Raw genomic sequence first — 15,927 nt, 5'->3', positions numbered from 1 at the left:
ATGCCACAGCCGGGGGTCACTTTTATATAGTGCCCTGCGGCCGTGGCATCAAAAATCCATCTAGTCACCCCTGGCCGGGGTACCCTGGGGGAGTGGGGACCCCTTCAATCAAGGGGTCCCCCCCCCCAGCCACCCAAGGGCCAGGGGTGAAGCCCGAGGCTGTCCCCCCCCATCCAATGGGCTGCGGATGGGGAGGCTGATAGCCTTTGTTGTAAAAGAAAAGATATTGTTTTTAGTAGCAGTACTACAAGGCCCAGCAAGCCTCCCCCGCATGCTGGTACTTGGAGAACCACAAGTACCAGCATGCGACGGAAAAACGGGCCCGCTGGTACCTGTAGTACTACTACTAAAAAAATACCCAAAAAAAGACAAGACACACACACCGTGAAAGTATAATTTTATTACATACATACACACATACATACATACTTACCTTAAGTTCCCACGCAGGTCGGTCCTCTTCTCCAGTAGAATCCAAGGGGTACCTGTTGAAGAAATTATACTCACGAGATCCAGGGGTCCAGGCTCCTCGGGAAATCCAGGGGTAATCCACGTACTTGAAAAAAATAACAAAACGGTGTCCCGACCACGAACTGAAAGGGGACCCATGTTTGCACATGGGTCACCTTTCCACGAATGCCAGAAACCCACTTTGACTTCTGTCTAAGTGGGTTTCTTCAGCCAATCAGGGAGCGCCACGTTGTAGCACTCTCCTGATCAGCTGTGTGCTCCTGTCCTCACTGACAGGCAGCACACGGCAGTGTTACAATGTAGCGCCTATGCGCTACATTGTAACCAATGCTGGGAACTTTCTGCTCAGCGGTGACGTCACTTTAGGTCAACCGCAGGGCAGAAAGTTCCCACCATTGGTTACAATGGAGCGCATAGGCGCTACATTGTAACACTGCCGTGTGCCGCCTGTCAGTCAGGACAGGAGCACACAGCCGATCAGGAGAGTGCTACAACGTGGCGCTCCCTGATTGGCTGAAGAAACCCACTTAGACATCAGTCAGAGTGGGTTTCTGGCAGTCGGGAAAAGGGGATCCATGTGCAAACATGGGTCCCCTTTTAGTGCGTGGCTCGGGTGTCCGTTTTGTTATTTTTTTCAAGTACGTGGATTACACCTGGATTCCCCGAGGACCCTGGACCCCTGGATCTCGTGAGTATAATTTCTTCAACAGGTACCCCATGGATTCTACTGGAGAAGAGGACCGACCTGCGTGGGAACATAAGGTAAGTATGTATGTATGTGTGTATGTATGTAATAAAATTATACTTTCACGGTGTGTGTGTCTTGTGTTTTTTTGGGTATTTTTTTAGTAGTAGTACTACAGGTACCAGCGGGCCCGTTTTTCCGCCGCATGCTGGTACTTGTGGTTCTCCAAGTACCAGCATGCGGGGGAGGCTTGCTGGGACTTGTAGTACTGCTACTAAAAACAATATATTTTCTTTGACAACAAAGGCTATCAGCCCCCCCATCCGCAGCCCATTGGATGGGGGGGGGACAGCCTCGGGCTTCACCCCTGGCCCTTGGGTGGCTGGGGGGGGGGGACCCCTTGATTGAAGGGGTCCCCACTCCCCCAGGGTACCCCGGCCAGGGGTGACTAGTTGGATTTTTGATGCCACGGCCGCAGGGCACTATATCAAAGTGACCCCCGGCTGTGGCATTATCTGTCCAGCTAGTGGAGCCCGGTGCTGGTTTTAAAAATACGGGGGACCCCTACTCTTTTTGTCCCCCGTATTTTTGGAACCAGGACCAGGCGCAGAGCCCGATGCTGGTTGCTTAAATATGGGGGAACCCCTGTCAATTTTTTCCCCATATTTCTGCAACCAGGATCGGCTCAAAGAGCCCGAGGCTGGTTATGCTTAGGAGGGGGGACCCCACGCAATTTTTTTAAATAAAATAACAACTTTCCCACCCCTTCCCACTGATATACATGCACGGATCTCATGGATCCCTGCATGCCTATCCAATCACGGAAAAAAAAAGCAGGTCTGTTTTTTTTTAGCACTTTTTTACGAGTTGTAATTTTTCACGGCAGTGTTTGTTTTTTTTTTGCTTTGCACTTCTTAGTAAATTACCGAGATTCATACTTAAACAGCCGCGTTTTGACCGATGGTGTATTCATTCGTAATTTTTTTCTTGGACTTGCAAAAAATTACGAATGCCCTCATCACTGCCGTGATTATTGCTTAGTAAATTACCGAGATGACACTTTGATGAAAAAACGGCATCTCGGTCAAAATCGGGAGCTTAGTAAATTTCCCCCAAAGGATGAGAATGTAATCCTGCCTCTGTATAAATCATTGGTGCGGCCACACCTGGAATATTGTGTGCAGTTTTGGGCACCATACTATAAAAAAGATATCTTGGAACTCGAAAGGGTTCAGAGGCGAGCCATTAAACTGGTTAAGGGGTTAGAGGCACTGGATTATGAGGAAAGACTTAAAAGGCTTGATATGTTCACACTGGAAAAGAGACGACTGAGAGGGGACATTATTAATATGTATAAGTACATTAAGGGACATTACAAGGATTTATCAAACGATTTGTTTACAAAAAAAAACCAAAAAAACACTACATAGGACACGAGGACATCCCCTGAGGTTAGAAGAGAAAAAATTCCATACTCAATGGAGAAAAGCGTTCTTCACAGTAAGAGCAGTAAGGATTTGGAATTCTCTGCCAGAGAAGGTAGTAATGGTGGACTCAATCAAGAAATTTAAAAATGGATTAGATAAATTCCTAGTTAAAAAAAATATCCAGGGATACATCATTTAATTAATATATATATATATATATATATATATATATATATGATAAACAAGGGATGAGGGATATGTAGTGACCACTGGTGTTAAATCAATGTAGTAGATATCAATGCAAATTAAATAATAAATAACAATTTATTAATAATAAAAAACAATCCAATAACAGTAAAACATATAACGTAAAAAATGGGATATCTTGGTTACATCTATCCAATATGAAGTGTACCATAAGACATGCTAATTCTGAAACAGGAAGTGATGTCACCAAGATATGCTAATTCTGAAACAGGAAGTGATGTCACCAAGATATGTTAATTCTGAAACAGGAAATTATGTCACCACGATATGCTAATTCTGAAACAGGAAGTGATGTCACCAATATATGCTAATTCTGAAACAGGAAATGATGTCACCAAGATATGCTAATTCTGAAACAGGAAGTGATGTCACCAATATATGCTAATTCTGAAACAGGAAGTGATGTCACCATGGACTCCTAATTATCACTACTATAAATAACCAGTCAGTCCCATTACACCCCAGCCCCTTGATGAAGTCTGTTTGACGAAACACGTTGGGAGACCTGTACCTACCTCATATCCAGATAAGGAATTACCTTTTTATTGATTCTATTGTAGTTTTTATACATTTTAAGTGTTTTTGTCCAGCTGTGGTTTGTATTGATGTCCCATTTTTTACGTTATATGTTTTACTGTTATTGGATTGTTTTTTATTATTAATAAATTGTTATTTATTATTTAATTTGCATTGATATCTGCTACATTGATTTAACACCAGTGGTCGCTACATATCCCTCATCCCTTGTTTATCATTACTATTTATTTCAGGGAAGGTACCACCCTTGTTTTTTATTGAGGGTTTAAGCTGACGCCCCGTGAATACTGTAGGGGAGTGTTTTGAAAAACTATTTATCATTATTACATACATAGCATATCTGAAACGTGTTCCCATCACATGTGGCGCATCAATAATCTGTTTCTAGACATATATATATATATATATATATATATATATATACATACACACATATACATATACAGTATATATAAAATGTAATATAGGTTGAACTCGATGGACATTTGTCTTTTTTCAACCTCAACAACTATGTAACTATGTAACTATGCACGAAAATATAGGAACTGGGGTGCAGAAAAATGGCAGCAGGTGCTCTGGACTGATGAGTCAAAAGTTTAAATATTTGGCTGTAACAAAAGGCAGTTTGTTTGCTGAATGGCTGGAGAGTGGTACAATAATGGGTGTATGCAGGCAACAGTGCATGGTAAAGGTTCCTTGCAAGTTTGGAGATGCATTTCAGCAAATGGAGTTGGGGATTTGGTCATGATCAATGGTATCCTCAATGCTGAGAAATACAGTACAGGCAGGTACGAATCCATCATGCAATACCATCAGAGAGACATCCTGTTAACTGCAAATTTATTCTGTAGCCGGACAACAACCCCAAACATGCAGCCAATGTTATTAAGAACTATCTTCAGTGTAAAAAGAACAAAGAGTCCTGGAAGTGTTGATATTACCACCACAGAGCCCTGATCATGTCACACAATACATGTATGAGAAAGACTATTAGACTGCAGTCTAACTGGCAGTGCCACAGTTTTTACGAACAAAAAATTTATAGTACACTGGGGTACAGCACTTTTTTATTGTATATTTAGCTTTTATTATTTTTATTTTATACTGGGGCAGAGCGCCTGGATGGATGGACAGAGCACTCCAGAATGGATGGAAATAGCACCCTTGAATGGAAAAGAGCACCCCTGGATGGATGGAAAGACCACCCCTGGATGGATGGAAAGAGCACCCCTGGATGGATGAACAGAGCACACTTGAACGGACCGAGCACCTCTGGAGGACACAGCAGCCCCTTTATAGACATGCAGAATACCCTTGGAGGACACAGCATTGACACAGCACAAGCACATCTTCACTTACACAACTCCACAGCCGGAGTGAAATGCTGCGATCACTGGGGAACCTAATATAGAATCCAAAACCTACGAGAATCCAACGGGAGGATGACATTTTGTCTCATTTTAGGGTCTGAGTAAGGTGGGAAAACCCAAGCTGGTCTCTGATCCCAGCTTGTATCACGTAGTTTGGGTGGGTCCTGTTCTCAGAGAACAAGACCCGCTCATCCCTAATTTTTGTAAGTCATTTCAGGCATAATGTTTATATCAGGCAAATATAAACAAGAAAGACATTAACATGGCCTCTTAAACTTTATTTGTAGCTACAGCATATTTTGAAAGTGAACAATAGTAAGAAGTAGAGATGGGCGGGTTCGGTTCGCCGAGAACCGAACCCTACCGAACTCTACGTGTCAAACATGTTTCCGAGTCTGGCTCGGTTATTCCCGCCTGACTCGGAAAACCCGAATGAGGCAAAACGTCATTATCCCGCTGTCGGATTCTTGTGAGATTCGGATTCCATATAAAGAGCCGCACGTCGCTACCATTTTCACTCGTGCAATGTAGAGAGAGCGGAGAGGATGTGGCTACATTCTTTCAGTGGAAATCTCAATTTCAATATCAGTGCTCACTATCAGTGCTTACTTATTGCTGCTCAGTAATACTAGTAGTGTGTCTCTCCTGCTCAGTGTCAGTTCTCAGTATCCTCATCAGTGCTCAGGATCACTGCTCATTGGCCCTCATTCCGAGTTGTTCGCTCGCTAGCTGCTTTTAGCAGCATTGCACACGCTAGGCCGCCGCCCTCTGGGAGTGTATCTTAGCTTAGCAGAATAGCGAACGAAGATTAGCAGAACTGCTACTAAATAATTCCTTGCAGTTTCTGAGTAGCTCCAGACCAACTCCTAGACTGCGATCACCTCAGTCCGTTTAGTTACTGGTTTGACGTCACAAACACGCCCTGCGTTCGGCCAGCCACTCCCCCATTTCTCCAGCCACTCCTGCGTTTTTACCTGGCACGCCTGCGTTTTTTAGCACACTCCCTGAAAACGTCCAGTTTCCGCCCAGAAACCAAAAAGCAACCTCAAACTTAGAAAGCGCTATGCTCTTGTGTGTGTCAGCTGTGCAGCTCCTTAATATTAAAATACACCTCCTCCCAATTGTGCACTGCTGCTTTCAATAATGGGTAGTTGACTCCCAATAGTTATTATATAAATCAAAGAAAAAAAGTTGAAAGCGCTATCCACAATAAAAGAGTTTTTTTATTTGGTTAAAAAATTAAAATCACTAGTTCACATATAATCACTAATCAATACTGATCTAAAAGTTTAGACATCAAAGCATATTGCGGACCATAACTATTTTCCAGTGGTACCTAATAGTGAAACCGTTTAAACACAGTGGATACACTTACATTAAATTGTCACACTCTAATCCAAGTGAAACAATTGTATCAGATGTCATATATTATTCCACTCAGTGTTTTTTCCCCTAGTAATTATCTCCTTTGAGCAGCCTCCTGCAAAATAGAAGTAAATTTAAGGATTTAAATGTTCACAGTCCCAGACATATCTGGAGAGATATGATCACCACAAATCGAAATTAATTTTACAGGATATTTATATATATCTCCTCCCGCTGGGACAATAATCCATCCAAAACCACAGATTTGAAGCACGCAATATCTGAGTTGTAAGAGATACAGTTGCCACTTTTCGTAATACAGTCTCTTAATTGGAGGCTACTGAAACTGAATTAGTAGACAGTTCTGACGGGCGTCCCCGTCTGGTGATGAAAATTTAAATAAATACAGTAGGGCTCCTGTTAGATAATAAGCATGCTCCACAGTTTATTCATAAATTCGTATTCAGTAAATGGAGGCCGCATACACGGGTAGTCTCACCCCTGTTAGCCTCGGCTACTGCTCTCGCCGGGCGTCTGTCGGTATCATAGGCAGCACACAGCTGCTTCACTTGCACCAAAGATCTCGCGGACCGCCTCTCCTAAGACAGTGTCACAGAAAGCTTGTGATGATGCAGCCTGTCGGACCAGTTTGCTCCGGCGGTATCTGTCAGCGACTGCGCGCTGTTTTCACAGTTCCCGAGACTTTACCAGGTGCCTTGCCGACAAGGGGGAACTCATGGGCTGTTTTCACGATTAGGTCCACACACGCAAGGAGCACTCTTGACGCGTTTCTCAGCCGTATGTCTATGGCTGTTTCCTCAGAAGAATGTACTCCCCTTCCTATTCACTGCTTTTATCCTCAGTGGGGTATCAATCAACATTTTAATAGGGTCCTTATGTTCATTAACCCTTTCACTTTCATGATCCATTCTTAAACCTATAGTTGCTAATAGCAACCTTAAAGTATTGATCCTAAAAACCTAAACAGTATTGAACATCTCTAATATCAAACTATATAGGAACTGTTTTATCACACAGCTGATACACACTATAGGACATCCTCTACATCACATAAAAATAAAATAAATTAAATTGAATGAAAAACCAACTCAATTAAAATAGATGTTTTCCACTTAGATCAACCATCCAGTATTTTATATCTATTCATAACCCGTATTATCATGAGCAGGCTATATAAAATCAGACATCAAGGTTATACAATATATCAAAGTTATAAATTATAGACAGACTATGAATCATTTAGAACTAAAATCTATTTTGTGGAAATTTTTATCCTCCTCTTTCCCACAACATAAAATTTTAAACATAGGGAAATACCCACAATGTGCATTTACACATGGACGGACATGCTGTATTAATTTATCGAGGACCTGATTATTAAAGGTTCATTATATTGTAGGTTCATTATAGACTGGAGACACAAATTCACAGTACACCCATAATTGATGTTGATAGTTAACCAATTACTAATATCCCAAAAACAAAAAACAGCATAATAATATTATTAATACTAATAATATTAATAATTAAAAAAGACAGGATACCATAGGGTGGCCCTTGGCAATTACCCATATGTACCGCATCCCTTATATGGGAAATGGGGCCCTAATGGCTCACCACCTCGGTTCCGACCCAGACAGGGTAGGCAACTCAGTAACATAGGTTAAATAGTATATATACACATAGTGTGATATATGTGGATATATAGAGAATACCAACAGGTACACCCTTATCTATACATTATTCAATTCAATTGTGTCATTAAGACCACACGGTACCAACGTCCCTAACTTGAAGATCCAAAAGGCTTCTTTCTTGCATAATTCCCGGTATCTATCCCCTCCCCTTATTGTAGCTTTGATCTGTTCGATCGCCTTCACTTTTAGGTCCCTTAGGCTGCTTTTCCCACAATTCAAGATATGTCTTGTCAGACTATGTGTTTTGGAATTATTTATCACCCCTCGTCTATGTTCCAAGAATCTGACATTTAGGCAACGGATCGTTCGACCCACATATTGTATTCCACATCCACATGTCAGAACATAGATTACGTATGAGGACTGACAGTTCATAAATTCCTCTATCGGATGGGAATTGCCATCTGAGTGTGAGATGGTCACAGTGCTTCTATGCTCTGCATGTGGACATGTTAAACATCCATTCCGTCTACATTTAAAGAACCCTTTCGGCTTCGGTGGTAACCAACTCAGTGTCTCATTTGAACCACGTATATCTTCTAATCTCTTTTTCCGTAGCATACTAGGTGCCAATTTATGTTTCAAATTCCTGGATTTCCTGAAAACTACCTTCCATTTTTCCTCCAATAGGGGGGCCAGAAATGTATCATGTTTTAACAATGACATATTATTTTCAACAATATGTTTAATCTGTTGTGCCGCTGAATTGTATTGGGTTACAAAGGACAGGGAACCCTTGCTTATACTCTCTACATTTTTCCTACAATCTTTATTCATCAAGAGCATTGACCTATCTATTTTCTCCTCTTCCTTTATTGCTCTTTGTAACAGGCCATCTGGATATCCTTGTTCCACAAAGGAATTGTACATAGACAGAGATTGTCTTGCATAATCCTCCTTCCGGGAACAGTTTCTCTTCAACCGAAGAAACTGTCCCTTCGGGATATTTTCCTTCCATTTCTTATGATGACAGCTTTGGAAGTTAAGATACTTATTACAATCTACAGTTTTAGTATAGGTTGATGTACATATCCCGCCATCCACAATCCTGACCGAAATATCTAAATAATTTATAATATTGTCACTGGAAGTGCTTGTGAATTTCAAACCATAATCATTGGTATTAAGGTGCTCCACAAAACTTGTGATGGAGTCAAAATCTCTGTTCCAAACAAAAAACAAATCATCTATGTATCGGCTGTAAAGGACCAGGTTCGCCCCGAAATCACCACCCCAAATGAGGTCATCCTCCAGTCGCCCCATATAGAGGTTGGCGAAACTCAGAGCGAACCTGGTCCCCATAGCGGTCCCGTGAGTCTGTAAATAATATTGTGTGTCAAAAAAATAATTGTGAGTGAGAATATAATTAATTGCTTTCAAAATAAATTGTCCTGATAAATCTGACCATGATGTGTCCTGTTATAAATAATAATCGACAGCGGCCAGTCCTGTGGAGTGCGGGATATTCGTGTACAATGCCTCAACATCACATGTGAGGAGTTTGTATGTGCTCTTCCATTCCACACTTGCCAGCTTTTGTAAAAAATATGTGTGGTGTCCCTAATGTGGGATTCCAAGGATATCACATGTTCCTGTAACTGGGCATCCACATAGGCCGACAGGTTTGATGTCATTGAATTTATTCCCGAAATAATCGAGCATCCTGGGGGGTGCTCAAGGCACTTGTGCACTTTTGGTAGATGGTAATAGATCGGTGTTACTGGATAACGATTGAATAAGAATTGCCACTCCTCTTTAGATATCACATGTTGTTCAAGTGCCTTATCTAGCATGTCCTTTAATTCTATCTGAAATTGTACTGTAGGGTTATTGCAAAGTTTCTTATAAAATTTAACATTATTCAGCTGTCTCCAGGCTTCCTCTAAATAATCTTGTGTGTTCTGTATCATGAGACCCCCCCCCCCCCCCTTATCGGCCTGTTTGATGATTATATCCCTGTCCCCCATTAGTTTTTTCAATGCCTGACTTTCTTTTCTTGACAGATTATCCTTGCTTCTAAATGAACCCGGATTTTTACATAAGTTTTTGAATTCTTCTATTGTGGATGCATAAAAACTTTCCACGAATGGACCTTGGTATTGAAGGGGGTAAAAATTAGATGGATTCCTAAATAACCTATTTGGTACTCCCTTAGCATCATCATTTTTTTTTGTTTTTAATTCATCATTCTCTAAAAACAGGGATTCTAGAATTTCTAGTGGCACCTGATCATTCTTATCTAGGGTGATAGGAGTCCCTTCAATCCCTTTCTTCTGAAGATCCTTGATGGCAAAATACCTTTTTCTACTAAGTGTTCTCACGAATTTATTGAGATCCACAAAAAGATCGAACATGTTGGGCTTCATGACTGGAGCAAAACTCAGTCCTTTATTCAATAATGGTGTTTACTCAGAAGAAAGGGATTTGGAGGACAAATTAAATATACTCTTTGGTCCTAATTCCATCGGGTATTTTTGCTTGGATGTTTTGCATTGTCTTCCCCCTCTAGTTCCCCTCTTTCTATATCTCTGTCTCTTTTTTTGTTGTTTCTGTTCCACTGTCCTACATCGTGCTCCCCTCTTGTCACTGAGAGGGGTGTCTGAACTGGGGATCTCTGGTGATTCGTCGCCCTGTTTCTCCCTAAAAAATCAAGCTGTCTGGTTTCATTAGACAATTGATCTAGTGGTTCCTGTACCCCAAAATTTCTCAACCTTTCAAACCTATTGGTATGCTCATAGTCCCCCCATGAGGATTTCCTGTATCTCATGGTGTTCCTATGGTCTCTTGTGGGTGTGAATTGTCTCCTTTGTCCTCTTTGATAGTAATCTAATCCCTTCTTGGTTTCAATGAATCTCTGATTTCTTTGTCTAGATGGGGTACTAAATTTTCTTCTATCGGATGAAGAACCCTGTCTCTTATTATATGTCCGTACTCTATCCCTCTCATAGTCTGTCCTGTCTCTGTTCAATTTCTCATCCTTTTTAAGTATTAGACTTTTCTCAAAGTCCTCAATTCTCCTATTCATTTTTAAATCTCTCTCCTCATAGCCTGTCTGTTTTTCAAAATTCTTTAAGTCATTGGCTATTTTCTCAATCTCCCCCTGAATCGAAAAACCCGAATGAGGCAAAACGTCATTATCCCGCTGTCGGATTCTTGTCGCCACCATTTTCACTTGTGCATTGTAGAGAGAGCGGAGAGGATGTGGCTACGTTCTCTCAGTGGAAATCTCAATTTCAATATCAGTGCTCACTATCAGTACTTACTTATTGCTGCTCAGTAATACTAGTAGTGTGTCTCTCCTGCTCAGTGTCAGTTCTCAGTATCCTCATCAGTGCTCAGGATCACTGCTCATTGGCCCTCATTCCGAGTTGTTCGCTCGCTAGCTGCTTTTAGCAGCATTGCAAACGCTAGGCCGCCACCCTCTGGGAGTGTATCTTAGCTTAGCAGAATAGCGAATGAAAGATTAGCAGAACTGCTACTAAATAATTCCCTGCAGTTTCTGAGTAGCTCCAGACCTACTCCTAGACTGCGATCACCTCCGTCCGTTTAGTTCCTGGTTTGACGTCTCAAACACGCCCTGCGTTCGGCCAGCCACTCCCCCGTTTCTCCAGCCACTCCTGCGTTTTTACCTGGCACGCCTGCGTTTTTTAGCACACTCCCTGAAAACGTCCAGTTTCCGCCCAGAAACACCCACTTCCTGTCAATCACACTACGATCACTCGAGCGATGGAAAAACGTTGCTCGACATTGTGTAAATCTACAAAGTTTTGTGTGAAAGTAATGAGCGCATGCGCGCTGTGTACCATGCGCATGCGTATTTTTGCCATTTTTTTACTTAATCGCTGCACTGTGAAAATCGGTAGCGAGCAAACAACTCGGAATGACCACTATTGTCTTGTGCTGCATTGTGGTGACCAGTATACTACAGTACGTTACTAATAGTCCAGTGCTGCATCTTGCTGTTCTGTGTCAGTTCTAGTATCCTCATCAGTGCTCAGTATCACTGCTCATGGTCTTTTGCTGCATTGTGGTGCTCAGTATACTACAGTACATTACTAATAGTCCAGTGCTGCATCTTGCTGCTCTGTGTCAGTTCTAGTATCCTCATCAGTGCTCAGTATCACTGCTCATTGTCTTGTGCTGCATTGTGGTGCTTAGTATACTACAGTACATTACTAATACTCCAGCACTGCATCTTGCTGCTCAGTTTCAGTTCTTCTCAGTATTATCCTCATCAGTACTCAGGATCACTGCTCATTGTCTTGTGCTGCATTGTGGTGATCAGTATACTACAGTACATTACTAAAAGTCCAGTGTCTTGTGCTGCATCTTGCTGCTGTAGTGTGCTGTGATAGTGTCCTGTCACTATGCATAGGTAATCATCATTCCAGTCACAGTGGTATCTGGTATCTATCTAGTGGTATCTAATTTCAGACATTACTGCCGTTTAATTCCAGATATATTACTGGCATATAATTCCACACATTAAGAAATGGAGAACAAAAATTTGGAGGGTAAAATAGGGAAAGATCAAGATCCACTTCCACCTAGTGCTGAAGCTGCTGCCACTAGTCATGGCAGAGATGATTCAATGCCATCAACGTCGTCTGCCAAGGCCGATGCCCAATGTCATAGTAGAGAGCATGTAAAATACGAAAAACAAAAGTTCAGTAAAATTACCTAAAAATCTAAATTAAAATCGTCCGAGGAGAAGCGTAAAATTGCTAATATGCCATTTATGACACGGAGTGGCAAGGAACGGCTGAGGCCCTGGCCTATGTTCATGGCTAGTGGTTCAGCTTCACATGAGGATGGAAGCACTCATCCTCCCGCTAGAAAAATTAAAAGAGTTAAGCTGGCAAAAGCACAGCAAAGAACTGTGCATTTTTCAAAATCACAAATCCCCAAGGAGAGTCCAATTGTGTCGGTTTGCGATGCCTGACCTTCCCAACACTGGAAGGGAAGAGGTGGCTCCTTCCACCATTTGCACGCCCCCTGCAAGTGCTGGAAGGAGCACCCACATTCCAGTTCCTGATATTCAAATTGAAGATGTCACTGTTGAAGTACACCAGGATGAGGATATGGGTGTTGCTGGCGTTGAGGAGGAAATTGACAAGGAGGATTCTGATGGTGAGGTGGTTTGTTTAAGTCAGGCACCCAGGGAGACACCTGTTGTCCGTGGGATGAATAAGGCCATTGACATGCCTGGTCAAAATACAAAAAAAATCACATCTTCGGTGTGGATTTATTTTAACAGAAATGCGGACAACAGGTGTCAAGCCATGTGTTGCCTTTGTCAAGCTGTAATAAGTAGGGGAAAGGATGTTAACCACCTAGGAACATCCTCCCTCATACGTCACCTGTAGTGCATTCATCAGAAGTCATTGACAAGTTCAAAAACTTTGGGTGACGGCGGAAGCAGTCCACTGACAACTAAATCCCTTCTTCCTCTTGTACCCAAGCTCCTGCAAACCACCCCACCAACTCCCTCAATGTCAATTTCCTCCTTAGACAGGAACGCCAATAGTCCTGCAGGCCATGTCACTGGCAAGTCTGACGAGTCCTCTCCTAACTGGGATTCCTCCGATGAATCCTTGAGTGTAACGCCTACTGCTGCTGTTTCTGCTGGCACTGCTGTCGTTGCTGCTGGGAGTCGATCGTCTTCCCAGAGGGGAAGTTGGAAGACCAGTTGTACTACTTCCATTAAGCAATTGACTGTCCAACAGTCCTTTGCGAGGAAGATGAAATATCACAGCAGTCATCCTGTTGCAAAGTGGATAACTCAGGCCTTGACAACTATGTTGGTGTTAGACGTGCGTCCGGTATTCGCCATTAGTTCACAGGAAGTTAGAGAATTGCTTGAGGTAGTGTGTCCCCGGTACCAAATACCATCTAGGTTCCACTTCTCTAGGCAGGCTATACCGAGAATGTACACAGACGTCAGAAAAAGAGTCACCAGTGTCCTAAAAAATGCAGTTGTACCCACTGTCCACTTAACCACGGACATGTGGACAAGTGGAGCTGGGCAGACTAAGGACTATATGACTGTGACAGCCCACTGGGTAGATGTATTGCCTACCACAGCAACAGCAGCAGCAGCAGCGGCACCAGTAGCAGCATCTCAAAAATGCCAACTCGTTCCTAGGCAGGTTATGCTTTGTATCACCGCTTTCCATAAGAGGCACACAGCTGACAACCTCTTACGGAAACTGAGGAACATCATCGCAGATTGGCTTACCGCAATTGGACTCTCCAGGTGATTTGTGACATCGGACAACGCCACCAATATTGTGCGTGCATTACATGTGGGCAAATTCCAGCACGTCCCATGTTTTGCACATACAATGAATTTGGTGGTGCATAATTTTTTGAAAAACGACAGGAGCGTGCAGGAGATGCTGTCGTTGGCCAGAAAAATTGCGCGCTACTTTCGGCATTCAGCCACTACTTGCTGAAGACTGGAGCACCAGCAAACACTCTTGAACATGCCCTGCCATCAGTTGAAGCAAGAGGTGGTAACGAGGTGGAATTCAACCCTCTATATGCTTTAGAGGATGGAGGAGCAGCAAAAGGCCATTCAAGCCTATACATCTGCCTATGATATAGGCAAAGGAGGGGGAATGCACCTGACTCAAGTGCAGTGGAGAATAATTTCCATGTTGTGCAAGGTTCTCCAACCCTTTGAACTTGCCACACGTGAAGTCAGTTCAGACACTGCCAGCTTAAGTCGGGTCATTCCCCTCATCAGGCTTTTGCAGAAGCAGCTGGAAAGATTGAAGGAGGAGCTAAAACGGAGCGATTCCGCTAGGCATGTGGGACTTGTGGATGGAGCCCTTCATTCGCTTAACCAGGATTCACGGGTGGTCAATCTGTTGAAATCAGAGCACTACATTTTGGCCACTGTGCTCGATCCTAGGTTTAAAGCCTATGTTGTATCTCTCTTTCTGGCAGACACAAGTCTGCAGATGTTCAAAAATCTGCTGGTGAGACAATTGTCAAGTCAAGTGGAACGTGACCCACCAACAGCTCCTCCTTCATTTTCTACCGTCACTGGAGCTGCCAGGAAAAGGATAACATTTCCAAAACCACCCGCTGGTGGTGATGCAGGGCAGTCAGGAGCAATTGATGATATCTGGTCCGGACTGAAGGAGCTGTCAACGATTACTGACATGTCTACTGTCACTGCATATGATTCTGTCACCATTGAAAGAATGGTGGAGGATATTATGAGTGACCGCATCCAAGCAGGCATGTCAGACAGTCCGTATGTATACTGGCAGGAAAAAGAGGCAATTTGGAGGCCCTTGCACAAACTGGCTTTATTTTACCTAAGTCCCCCCCCCCCCCAGTGTGTACTCCGAAAGAGTGTTTAGTTCAGCCGGTAACCTTGTCAACAATCGGTGTAGGAGGTTACTTCCAGAAAATGTGGAGAAGATGATGTTCATCAAAATGAATTATAATCAATTCCTCCGTGGAGACATTTACCAGCAATTGCCTCCAGAAAATACACAGGAACCTATGATGGTGGATTCCAGTGGGGACGAATTAATACTCTGTGAGGAGGGGGATGTACACAGTGAAAGGGGTGAGGAATCGGACGATGAGGAGGAGGTGGACATCTTGCCTCTGTAGAGCCAATTTGTGCAAGGAGAGATTGATTGCTTCTTTTTTGGTGGGGGCCCAAACCAACCAGTCATTTTAGCCACAGTCGTGTGGCAGACCTTGTTGCTGAAATGATGGGTTTGTTCAAGTGTGCATGTCCTGTTTATACAACATAAGGGTGGGTGTGAGGGCCCAAGGACAATTTCATCTTGCACCTCTTTTTTTTAATTTATCTGTGCATCATGTGCTGTTTGGGGACTATTTTTTAAGTGCCATCCTGTCTGACACTGCAGTGCCACTCCTAGATGGGCCAGGTGTTTGTGCCGGACACTTGGGTCGCTTAGCTTAGTCATCCAGCGACCTCGGTGCAAATTTTAGGACTAAAAATAATATTGTGAGGTATGAGGTGTTCAGAATAGACTGGAAATGAGTGGAAATTATGTTTTTTTTAGGTTAATAATACTATAGGATCAAAATTACCCCCA

The sequence above is a fragment of the Pseudophryne corroboree genome, chromosome 1 (assembly GCF_028390025.1).
Source record: "Pseudophryne corroboree isolate aPseCor3 chromosome 1, aPseCor3.hap2, whole genome shotgun sequence".
Classification (NCBI taxonomy): domain Eukaryota; kingdom Metazoa; phylum Chordata; class Amphibia; order Anura; family Myobatrachidae; genus Pseudophryne; species Pseudophryne corroboree.
The sequence above is the reverse complement of the archived record's forward strand: the minus strand, read 5'-3'. Positions refer to the sequence as shown.